The sequence below is a fragment of the Dermacentor variabilis genome, chromosome 2 (genome assembly GCF_050947875.1).
Source record: "Dermacentor variabilis isolate Ectoservices chromosome 2, ASM5094787v1, whole genome shotgun sequence".
In the NCBI taxonomy this organism is placed as follows: domain Eukaryota; kingdom Metazoa; phylum Arthropoda; class Arachnida; order Ixodida; family Ixodidae; genus Dermacentor; species Dermacentor variabilis.
In genome coordinates this window covers 100221433-100233969 of record NC_134569.1, presented here as the reverse complement: position 1 = coordinate 100233969, position 12537 = coordinate 100221433, and the positions used below count along the sequence as shown (strand labels likewise).

Genomic DNA, 12537 nt, shown 5'->3' with positions numbered 1-12537 from the left:
TTTATTATTCCTGATTTATATTAACCACTTGCCCACTCACGTTTCCTCGAACATTTGCCTATTTGCGGATGACTGCGTCTTGTATCGTAAAATAACTAATTCCTCAAATATTCTCGCAATTCAGGATGATCTCAATAACGTAAATGTGTCGTACATGGCGCATGGAATTAGACATTAAAAAGTGTAAGACTACGAGGATCTCTCGCCCTAGCGTGATCTGCCCCACCTATACGCTAAATAACATCCCACTAGAATGTGTAATGTCATACCGATACTGGGAGGTTCACATTGCCAGCAATCCTGGAAAACTCATATTGATCACATAACCTCTAAGGCTACTCGTACACTGGGATACTTCCGTCGGAAGTTTTCTCTAGCACCATCATCGCTAAAACTCTTATTGTACACAACTTACATTCGTCCACAGCTTGCGTACGCATCATCAGTATGGGACCCGGGTCATGACACTCTCATACAGTCTCTAGAGGCAATACAGAATCGCTCAGCCCGTTTCCCCCCCCCCCCATTCTAACCAACTACCAAAGAACTGCGAGTGTTACTAACATGAAAGCTCTCCTACACCTCCCGCTGTTATCAACCCGCAGAAAACTATCTCGCCAATTTCTTTTCCATAAAATCTACTACCACAACGCATATTTACGTTCTATATATTTGTTCAACCACCGCCATACATTTAATCTCGCATTGACCACCGCCAAACGGTAGGCATTCCCCGCTGCAGTACCGTCGGCTTTTCATATTCATTTCTTCCCCAAAGGAGCAAAGATTGGAACAACTTTCCCGCATTACTTACAAGCATAACTGACACCATAACTTTAAAACCACACTTCAAGGTTTCATGTTATAAATTAATGTTACGTTTGCTTGTTCTGCGTAATAACTGCTCTTATGCTATAATTTTAAGTTATGACTTGTATTTTTTATATGGTATGTTCTCTTTTTTTCTTCTTTCCTTTCTTTTTTTGTTACGCCATGTATTCTTGCCACGCTTTCCAAGTTTATATTTACCATTATTATTATTTTGCATACCATGTTTCGCGATGTTTTTGCCGTGTTGTCCTTTCTTCCTTATTTTTCCTTGTTCTTTTTATTAATTATTGACATCCACGTATTTAGCTTTGACGCTTTCTTCGAAAGTTTCTGCTTCATTGTACTTATATTTTTTTTCTATAATCAACTATTGTGTGATCTGCCTCTGTATTTCCCTTGCCCCTCCCATCTGCAATGTACAACCGCACATTGGGGGTATAATTAATAAATAATTAATTAATTAATTAATGGACAAATGTCATATCATTTCTCAGGTGTGCCAGCATCGATTCCACCAGATTGTTCTTGGGCGAGTTAATCAAAGTGATTAACTCGCCCAAGAACAGCCTGGTGGAATTGATTGATTGATTGATTGATTGATTGATTGATTGATTGATTGATTGATTGATTGATTGATTGATTGATTGATTGATTGATTGATTGATACCTTCCCCGTTATATCGAGATTCCACCGCGCAGTGTCCTGACTGGAAATGGGAAAAAATTACAGACAATCCACTCGTGCGAAGGTGCTTCGTCAGCGAAGCTGTAGAAATGCTGCGCCTAATCTAGCACAACTTGCCAAACACTGATCCCATGATGTGCGCCCATTCCCTACATTGCTCTTCAAAGTGATATATGACACAAACAGACGTTTCAATGCAGTTTACAAAACCTTTATTTATCACTTTGAAATTATGGCTTCAACTGCTCTTTGGTCGCTATGATACACACAGATGTTTCCGTTCTTAATTGAGAAGTGTTTTTAGCCGAAGTTGAATCGATGCATGACGCGTGTTAGTTGAATCCGATCGCTGAAGTAACCAAGGCCAAACTCTTCCACGAAGTGGGAGAACTACTGCTTTGTTTCCGGTTTTGAAATGTGTACGTTAAGTCGCCGACGACGAGCACCGGCGAGGGATTGGCGGCAGCGTACGTTGACGAACGTGGAAGTGCACGCGACTCGTCATCAATCACGGCTTCTTTTTTTTATTATTTATGCGTTTCGTATGGAAACGAAAGCTGTGCTGTACGTTATGTTCGCTTCGCGCCTCTGCGTTACGGGGCTACGAACCATAGCTCGTGGCGCTGCAATGCCGTCGTAATCGGCCCACTGGGTTTTCTGTCGGCGTGACCGACGAAAAAAAAATACCGGGATCCTAGGCATAGACAGCTTCGCTGTAAAAAAAGAGGACAGCCAACCCCACCAGCGCTATCTGATGGACTGAATAAAAAAGTGCCAGCAAAAGTACACCAGTGCATCCACTTCAGCTCCTTTCAAAAAAAAAATAAAGCTTTTAGCGATTAACTCATTATAAGCAGGAGGGCAGTATGAAAGAAAAAAAGACCAGTATTTCGATGCTCGCGCCGTGAGCCTCTCAGCACGTGCAAGCTCGAGATCTGGACGATCTGGATAAAGATTATGAAGTACATGATATGATTTTACAGAGATTACTGCAGTGCAATTGGCTAAAGGAGTGGAACGACTACGATATTCAGCTCCTGGTTCAGATGGGTAACCTCTGTAATGATAAAAATGCTATTTAAGGAATCTCCTGATGACCCATTAGCTGTGATGAACCACTCGGTGAAGTTCTCGTGGATTCCATGTGCGTGTAAAAGCGCTAAAATAATTCGAATTATTGAAAATTAAGGGGAAGCATATGCAAGGGGTCACATTAGACCAATTGCACTAATGAATTTCAGCAGATATCTACAGGAGGTTGAAGCCGTCTGGGAAGCACCGCCGATCTTTACAAAAGGCCCATTGTTTTTGTGCTGTGTCATTTGCGCAACTTTGGTATTCCCACGAGTCTGTATTGCCTTTACCCACAGTGTTTACATTTCAGTAGTGTAAAAGCGTTGGCCAGTTGGTAGTAGTATTGTCAGCAATAAAATAGTGCAATACACAGAGCGCTTTTGTTGTTTCCCCTTGGTCCTTTTTCTGTGTGTCGCAGCATTTTATCCTCGACAATGTTTAGGTTTTAACAAATGGCAAAAAAACGACCCGTGTAAGTTACAGTATAGGCTAACTTAATGAAATTTAGGAAGTGAAAGTTAGAACTGTTACACGACTACGCGTTTGAAAAACAGCCCCATTTTCTTTTTTTCTCTTTGTGATGTCAACCACAGAGCCTTATTTTCTCAGTTTACGGTATGCTATTTATCAGCAACATCCATTGCCGCACTGGATGCCTTACTCCTTAGGAGTACAAGTCACACCGGGAAATTGTAAGTTGTGCAGAAGCATTTCGAATGGCTAGAGTAAACGTATTTTCTTGACCGACTGAACCAATTAACCTGGTTGTATAATTACCCGCGACTGACCCACTAATAAATTACTCGATAATCAATCGACGAAATCGTCACACACTGAAAAGTAGGCCTTTCATTGCATATTTAAGTTGGGTTAAAAAACAATCTGAGGTAGGTGGGTACAATTGTTTTATGCGAGGGTTCTATATTAACCTAATACCCACAATCTGTACTTCCGGGACAAAACGCATCGTGCATACTATACGCCTTCGAGAGCACGTAGGAACCTTGATATTCACAGAGAACCGTAGATTAAACGAAATGGGCACATAGGTAAATGACAACTTGCAACAGTACTGAAACAGAGCACGAGCCACAATATGTACGTCGGAAAGCAAATTTGACATTCGAAAGGAAAAACGTTGGCGGCAGCGAGCCTACGACCCCACGCTCAGAAGTCGAGTGTCTTACCCAGTGGGCAACCAACACCAGGCCCTCCTGAATAGCTGGCCTGTGGGCTCTGCTTTATGTCTACTTGGACCAAAATATCTGTTGCCAAGCCTGATGTAACCGAAGGGGCGTTGTCAAAATCACAGCGACTTACTCGGGAGCGTCCCCAATTGATTCTGTGGCAGTCGGGCGAGGCAGCACGACGTCACGGATCGAAGTGCACCAGCCTTGTAATTACTATTTAGGAGGCGTTGACCAAGCGTCTCGACGCACTCGCTAGCCCGCGAGGAGTTCATAACTCGAAGGACGGCTCAGCGGCACTCAACAGGACATTAATGCTTTCGCATTCACAACCCATAAGAACTGCTTAGATGTCCTCACATTTTTTTTCCTTTAGGAAGTGCGCTTACAAAGCTAAGTAGTGCCAAAAATTGTCACGTACCCGCAGCTTCAGTGCCTTAAATTTGTCAAATGTTAAGAGCTTAGTCTATATAAAAATTATTTAGGTCTTCCCCCTGGTTACAGGACCCCGATCATCTAACCGCGGAAGAAGAGTGGGAGGAGGCGCTCGAGAGCTCCAACCTCGCGGCTCAGGTACGGGCCGTCCAGAGGGCCCGCGGCGCGGCGGTCAGGCACGGCCTGGCCGTCCCGACGTGGGAGCGGCCCGCAGCGGCTCCACCCTCGTAAGGAGGTTTCGGAGTCGCTCCTCAGGACCTAAATAAAGTTAATCGCCTGCCTTCCTCCTGCTACTTCTAATTCAAAATGTCATTTGACGGCACTTCAGAGGGACCTGGCAGTGGATCCGCATCGCCACTAAATCGGTTCTGGAAGCATTAATAGTTCTTTTTTGCATCGCTGTATTATTCTCCACACTATCTCTTCAAAAGCAGCGAAAATGCTATTGCTTTCAATTTTGCACATGCTTCTCGATATACTGCAGCTTTACCCCGAATCCTTTTATGTCGATCTACAGGTAATTAATTAGATTACTACGCTTAAGTAATTAGGTCACCACGCTTAGCCTCTGCCTGCAGTTTCACGTCGTGCTTATTCATGTGCTCCATTAAGTCACCAGAAAGGCCATTTTCTAGGGCCACTAGTAACTGGTTCACTGTACTGGCTCGAGGTGATACTTCTGTGCAAAGGGCTCTATCTTTCTTTCTTAAGGTTAAAGAAAGAAAAGAAAATTTCCGAAACTCAGCCATCGAAGCGCCGTGTGATACGTTCCGTCTAAGAATTCAGATTCCGCCCCGTTTTGAAATTTACGGAGTTAGCAGTGAATGACCCCATGTCGAGGTAAAACCGCATGTAGCAACCTCACCACCACGGCTTAGCAGCTGAAACAAGAGGTTTCAGAAGACAGGAGATGCCCATGTATTTCCCACAAAGGGCATGCTCAAGAACCATGGATGCAGTGCAAAAACGTTGGCTGTGAGCATGTGCTCACCTGGGCAGCATTTATAATTAATTTTACCCTAAGGGGCCTTTCTTTCCCTACGAAGATGTTTACCCTAGGTGTAGAAGGTTTTAGTTTGTCCCATTACAATCTGTACGCGGACCGTCTTTTCTAATTTTTTAAAAGGTGTCCTCCCCTGCTATCGTATTATGCATGCTGCGGACTGAAGAACGAAGCCTTATGCAATATACAGCAATATAGATGGTGAAATTTCGCGATTGAAAAGCTGGCGAAAGCTCTCTGGGTCCAAATTGCCTGGGAGAAGTGGAGAAAACTTCCGCGCATCTTCTAACGCGATGGCTCGGATCGGCCAATAGGAACTTCACGCTCTCCTTACGCGATAGCCGCGCGATGTTCCTGATTTCTCGGCGCAGCTTCGTAGGAGGCGACGCAGTGGCATGATCGTGCAACTGCAGTGAGGCCAACACGCAGTAAGAAGCGCAACAGGTGGCGTACAAAACCACGATGTCTATGACGTGTTTGCGGCTCCCGAGATCACTTCCGCCGCATTCAACCAGCAAAGTCATGGCCTTTAGGATCCGCTTTTTTAATGCAAAGTGTGCCACCGTATAGGACGTGGATTTGGACACCGCCTATAGCTAAAGGTTTTGTGGAGAAACCCTGCTCTCGTTATCTCGAATTTCCCTGGCTACTCACTGACGCCAACGTTTCCCGTCGCTCTCACCTCGTGCAACTGCAACCCCTGCAACGCCACCGGCGGCGCACCTAATCATGACAGTAGTGTGAGCCGCCTATCAGCGACCATGGTGCTGTTCCATCTGCCAATGATTGCGTGTTTCGTCGCCCTAAGTTGTTGCAACCGCCAACCGCTAGAACACCATCTGAGTTAGAGCGCAACGCTATACCTTGCCATCGCTGTCGGTGCCTTGCCCTTCGGCCGAAACTACCAAATATTTACTCATTCTCCCTTTACGATGCCTAATCTTGACGCCTTCTTAGCCGGCAGGAGGAAGGTGCTACAGGCGTTCTTTTCTTCCCTCGTACCTAGTATCAGATTAACACTTTTCAATTCGAAGGTGAATGTTAACGCAGGTAGAGAAAAACGCGAGCACCTTTTGACACCATTCGAACAGTGTCCCAATTCTTTCGAAGATGAGAAACAGAGTCACCATCTGTTTCACGACCTTTTCTTGACGCCGGAAGACTTACACCGGAGTGCAGTTTGCTCATCGACCTGCCTTGTTCGTGGGAGCTAAAGGGCCGCATCTGGAGCAGCCCCTCCTTCGGTTTCATAAGAACCTCGACGAGGACAAACAGCTAAAAATGCCCGGAACGGTCGTCTCTCGTCGAAAGCACCCGCATCATGAGCAAAGGTGTAGTCATCACGAGATGGCTCTGAGCAAGAGCCGCCCTCTGCCTTAAGTGACCGACTTGACGTCGCTAAATATGGCAGAGGGTGCGATAACATCAAACGAAGGCTGCCTTTCAGCAAGCAACACATGCAACGTTTGACCCGAAAGTGTGGCACATTTAACTCTCAAATAATTGGTTTCGACCTTCACGTGTTTCGAGTTGCGCAGCCCTGCTCTTAAATTGTTTAGAAAATACAAAGGAAAATTGATTGATGTACTAATAACAATAACAGCACAGGTAACCGTAACTTGTAAAGCCGTGTACACTAATACTTACTGGTAAAGCAAAAATTGCCACAAAAAATTGTCACACCGTCACTGAGCATCACAATATTCCCTATAATGTTACAGGAAACACAAACTTAAATCACTTATATACCACAGCGCCAACGTCGAACGCTCTCCTATTTCATGCAGGCTCTAAAGAAACTGTCATTGTTGAGCAAACATCTTTTTTATATGTGAAAAAAATATTTTTTACAGCGCGCAAAAAACTTAATAGTTAAAATTTCTTCATCCACGTATGCTTTTTGGGCTATTTTGCTTCCGCAATTAAGCAAAACATAAATGTAGTTATGTGTTTATTGCACGATGGCGCTATGAGATTTTCAATTTGCTGTATTGAATACAGCAGTACCACAGCCCTAATCAGCGACGCGCACTGAGAAGCAAACATGACTAGCGCCCATCCAGTCTCTTGTCTTTACACCTTTCGGTCTTGCGCTGTTCCCTTTCAATGTGCAAGTATACCAACTAGATCAGCTGTCGATACCTACACTTCTGTATACCTTGTTCCACCGATGCCGATAAGGACGTGACTCCAGCAAAATGTCTACATCTGTCACTAGAAAACGCGAAAGCAGTTCTAATTGCGTGTCCATCTCAAATTATACATACAATACGGATACGAATAACTTTATTAAAATGATCCTGAGGAGCGCCGTCCCTTAAGGCGACACCACGGGCCGCTCCCACGTGGGGACAGTTAGGCCTAACCTAATCGCCGCATCACAGGCTCTCTGGACAGCCCAAAGCTGACGATGGTATTTCGAGCTCTTGATGGCCGAGTTCCACTTCTGTTCAGTGATGTCCTTATCCTCTCGTAACGAGGGACACCGCCAGAGCATGTGTTCTAAAGTGCATGTGCCCCTGCAGCTAGGACACTGTGAGCTAAAAATGTCCGGGAATAAACAGTGCATGAAGGCAAGGCTAGGTTATGAGCTACTCTGAAGCATCCTAAGGTTTCTAACTTGAGGTCTTGTGAACTCTTTATGTGGTGGAGAAAAGATTCTTCTCTCCAGATAGAAATGTTTTGTAAATTAACTAAAGGTGAATGGAGTGTCCCGGGACTCTTGGACATTTGACTGTGACAAGGCTCCTCTTCCCGCGCGGAGATTTAGTACGCGCGACTGGGAGTGGGCAATGTCATTGAGTTTGGTGAACTAGTCCAGATTTAGGCCCAAGTGTGCCGGAAACCAAGTAATCGTATGTGGAGTGATTACCCTGTTCTTCGGTTCCTTTAGAAGTGGCTCAGACCAGTTCTTCTAAAGCGGAGCAGCTTGCTGTTGCTTTGGCTCTTTTGGACGACAACAGAACGCAAATATACACACTCTAGATCGGCAGTCAGGGCTTTCGCCTCGGGTTCCATCACGAAAGAGGCCGATAGTCACGAAAGAGGCCCAAAGAGGCTTCTATCTGTGGAATTGAGGGAAGAGGAAGAAGTACCCAGAGCTCACTGGTGCTCTGGGCCTCTCGCTGTTATGCATTTTTTACGTTCTTGCCATTTTCGTGAGAGTCATTTCATCAAGGATGAGCAAGAAGATGTTCCCACGACCACCTGAACAAGGTCAGTCGTCTACTTCATCGCTCATTTTTGAACGGTGTGCCTTCGGAAGCTCGGACCAGCTCGATTCCTGGGAGTGCTCAACGCCAGAAGCCATGGACTCTGACAGCGAGTACACCGTAGTCATGGGCCGCCGTATGAAGAAGATGCGCCGTATGTCGACTGAGGCGACTTCATCGAATCAGAGTGAGCAGGAATCCTTCACGGTTTCTTACGTGCCGCTCTCGACGTCACACAGCATGAACTCCATCAGCAGGCAGTTTCTAACCGAATATTTTGAAAGTGTGGCCCCTGGGCAAATGAACGAGATCAGGATCAACGCTCGCAAGAACATCTTGATAATATATGTGAAAAATTCCGCAATACTCGAGAAGTTAAAGACGATTCCACAGTTAAGCGCGATCCCCGTCCGCTCCTTTATTACTTACGGGAAGGAGACAACAACTGGAGTGATTTCCGACGGGGAGCTTGAAACCAAGCATGCGGACCTCAAGAGTCTTTTGGGCTCATCGGCGCGCATTCTTGAGATTCACCGCTTGGGGCACTCCCGGTGTATCAAGTTAATATTTGCTTCTTCGACATTACCAGCCTCTGTCAAAGTGGGCTACGGGATGCACCGAGTACGACCATTCGTTCCGAGGCCTATTCAGTGCCGGAAATGTCACAAGGTAGGACACGTGAGCCGCTGTTTGTAGAAGAAAAGCCACCTGCTCGCGTTGCCGCGGAGAGCATGATACCACCGACTGTGAGGCGTCCTCATTTAAATGTCCCAACTGTACTGACTCTCACGAAGCGACTTCGAAGGAATGCCGGAAGATGAAACACGAGGTTCGTATTCTTCGAAAAATGGCAAGAGACCAATCTTCACGTAAAGAGGCTACTCAATCTGTTCGCCAAAGTGACCAACGCTCACGACAGAAGCATCACAAAACCATTTCAGGAGAACTACCTAGCGTGGCGCCGGTTCCACGATCACCTCTGCCTGTGCGTGCATCGAGGACGGTAATGGCGTCTACTGATAATTCAAGGTCGATGAGAGCACGCGGCAAACACGCACCTCCACCGGCTGATACAGACACAGAATGGCCTTTGCTGCCCTCTAGGCCCACGGCCATGCCAGTGGGCCCTAGTGGTCCTCTGCGCCATGAAGCCAAGAATTATAGGGCCAATGAAACCGGTGACACTGCGGGCGAGCAAGGAGATGAACACAATGAGCAGGAGAGTGTACAAAAAATGCTGAAGCACCTGGTAGAGCCAATGCGCGTGATTCTCGCTGGTCTCGAGAATCTGGCCGCTAAAGGTGCCCTACAAGTGCTCACCGTGCTGGAGCCGCTCATCGCAGCTCTTTATAGGCTATAAAGCTTTTGCTTGGCGCTTGTGCTGTTCACGGAGGAGAGGCCCCCACACCAGCTTCGTCCTAGCGCCTTTATTTTTAAGTTCACTTGAACTGGTGGCTGCAGGCTTGATACGAAACCTGATAGTGACTTCACGGATGACATTTGTGAATGTTTATCATCAGAGTGTTGAACTTGCTTTCACCTTTGCGCATCCCTCTTGCTATATCATCATCATCCCTCATCACACCTTTATGTCCCCGTTCCCCCTCCCTCTGTGCAGAGTAGCAGGCTAGAGCGCCTTAGCTCAGGCCGACCTCTCTGCCTTCTTTCAATTAAATTATCTATCTGTGGAACTATTCTCGAGTTTATTCGCGGATTCGTTTTTTTTCGTTCTGACTATAACTTAAAGGCTTGGCCAAGAGCCCCGAAAATGAGCCCCGCCAAAGTTGAGCATATGCAATCAATATAAGCAACCGAACGTTTCGATTGTCCTAATGTTCATCAAATACCTTTGAATGAAAGCTTTCCGTAGAATCAAATTGACTGCACTGATACCTTACAGATATCTATTATGTCAGGCTGCTTACAGGGGTGACTGATCAAATTTCGCGAACGCATTTTCTGGAGGGTTGATGATGTGCGACGTTTGATGGCGCAAGGGCCAGATATGACAACAGGCCGCTATGACAGCTGTAACGCGATACGATTAAGGGCCCCGTGTCGCAGAAAATCCCACGTCGGCGCCCCACGTCCGGCGTCCAACATCGCATGTTGTTTCGGAAAAAGATTTTCCAACCACTCATACTCAGGCTCTTCATGTGGCGTAAGGTAGTTACTGAACTAATTCAACTTCTGACGTTAAAATACGTAAATAAATGGCAAAGTAACACTTGCACACAACCTACAGACATGATAGCATCGGATTGTAATTTGAATATACGAGAACACATAGTTCTGTTACGCGAAAACTCAAACAACTTTTCCAAGCTTTCTACCAATCATAGACCGGCCACGGCGTCCGCCCCTTCCGCGGGCCGGCACGCGAATATCTCGGACGACACGACGTGGCGCGCCCGGTTTCTTGCAACACCTGCAGATGGCGCTCGCCTCCGCCACATCACGGCCCACGCAAGAGGCCGCGTTTCTACCAGAAAGACCGCCTTCGTGCACAGCGTTCGCCGCCAGCGTTTCCCGGTAAACTTTGCGGTTACCTGAGCTGCAGCTGCCGGGAAGCGTATCCACTAATCGTCTATTAGTGGATACCGGCTCACTGCGGAATTTCTGGAAATCGCAGGGCGGATGACGCTACCCGATCAGCCCACGACGGTGCTCATATCAATACCACTGTAAAGAACCGATGCGTCCGCAAGCCTTCGCTTCTTCGCACGCGAGCACGTGACTAGCGCGCGGACGTGCGTTGCATGGGCTCCGAAAGTTTCGAGCTTTTCGACCCTTCAAACCCAACCGGACCACCGAAATTTTGGTTGGTATCGATGTCGGAACCGAAGAGGACCACGAGGATACCACTTTCAAGCCAGTGGGTCCAATATTTTGGATTTTATCGGTATTTGAAGTTTCCACGCGGTCGGCCGCCCAGCCAAGCCTAACGCGAGTACGGGGCTCCGCGGCATCCCCGGCCTCGGCCCGAGGAGTATGTAGCCCGGAACGATGTCCCCACCTACCAACCCGATCGTAGACCAACCCTTAGCTAGAGGACCAGCCAGAAATTCGACTGAAGCCCAAGAAAACATGGAAGAAGACTTTATTGAAGCCGCCGAGCCCCACCCCGTGCAAGAACGAGGCAGGCCCGAGGCAGGCAGCCAAGACCACAGAGGCAGCACCCCGTTTACAAGATTACAGACGGAAAAAGAACCCCAGGACTGGGAAATCGCCATGTCTAGAAGGCGAAAAAGGCGACAACGAGATATCGGAAAAAGCGACCATATGGCGGCAATGGCGACGCTAAGGAACGGCAATTCCATACACGAGGCAAGGAGCGCAGCTGGCGCGCCAGCTGCGCCGAAGCAGCGAGGAGAAGCGTTGTGGTGAAGACTACCTCCGCTCCCGAAGGACGACTTGAAGATTGTGCTCCGGCCGAAGGGGCTCATCGTTAGAAATCTACAAACGCACCAAGTCGCTCGGGCGGTCGTCGCGGCCACAAGCTCGAAACGCAAGGCAGAAGACTTGATTATAAGACTACGTAACGGATCCAACATCATAATTATTAGCACCAACAGCGAAGGTTGGTTGGTTACAAACTTTATTTCTATTTACAAGAGAGCCGCGAGCTGAGCCCTAAGGGCCCAGCCCTTACAAAGTCTAGGGGGCGGTCCCTAGTCCGGGACCCCCGTGGCTTCTGCAGCGGCTTTGGCTCGGGCCACCAGGGCACGTTGTTCCTGGAGGGTTGAGCAGCCGAGCAGGGTGGCCTCCCAGTCCTCTCGGGTAGGGTGGGGGTTTGGGTGGAAAGCAGGGTTAGAGGGGCATGCCCACACCATGTGGTATGTGTCCGCAAACACCTCCCCACAGTGCGGGCACTCGCCCGAAAATGCCGGGTTGAAGTGTTTCAGCACCACCGGGCACAGTACGGTATTTGTGTAGAGACGGAGAAGCTAGCGCTCCTCCGTCTTATTGAGGCCTTTGCAAGGGGGGAAGTATCGGCCGTGATTAAGCTGATACAGCTGTACGATTTCTTTAAAGGTGATTGCCGGTTTGAATTCAGGGACCTCGTCGACGGGTGATAGAGGCGACGCCCGGAAATGAAGCGCGCGGGCT

General features: G+C 47.5%; 1 protein-coding gene across 2 annotated transcripts in view; it reads left to right on the top strand.

The window, feature by feature from the left end:
- The window catches only part of LOC142572403 (sulfotransferase ssu-1-like), a 179825-nt gene that overhangs the window by 124803 nt on the left and 42485 nt on the right, over positions 1–12537 (top strand). For both annotated transcript variants that reach the window (XM_075681496.1, XM_075681495.1), the window contains exon 2: positions 4282–4439. The gene's annotated coding sequence lies outside the window, so the exon portion shown is untranslated. The remainder of the gene's footprint in view (positions 1–4281; positions 4440–12537) is intronic.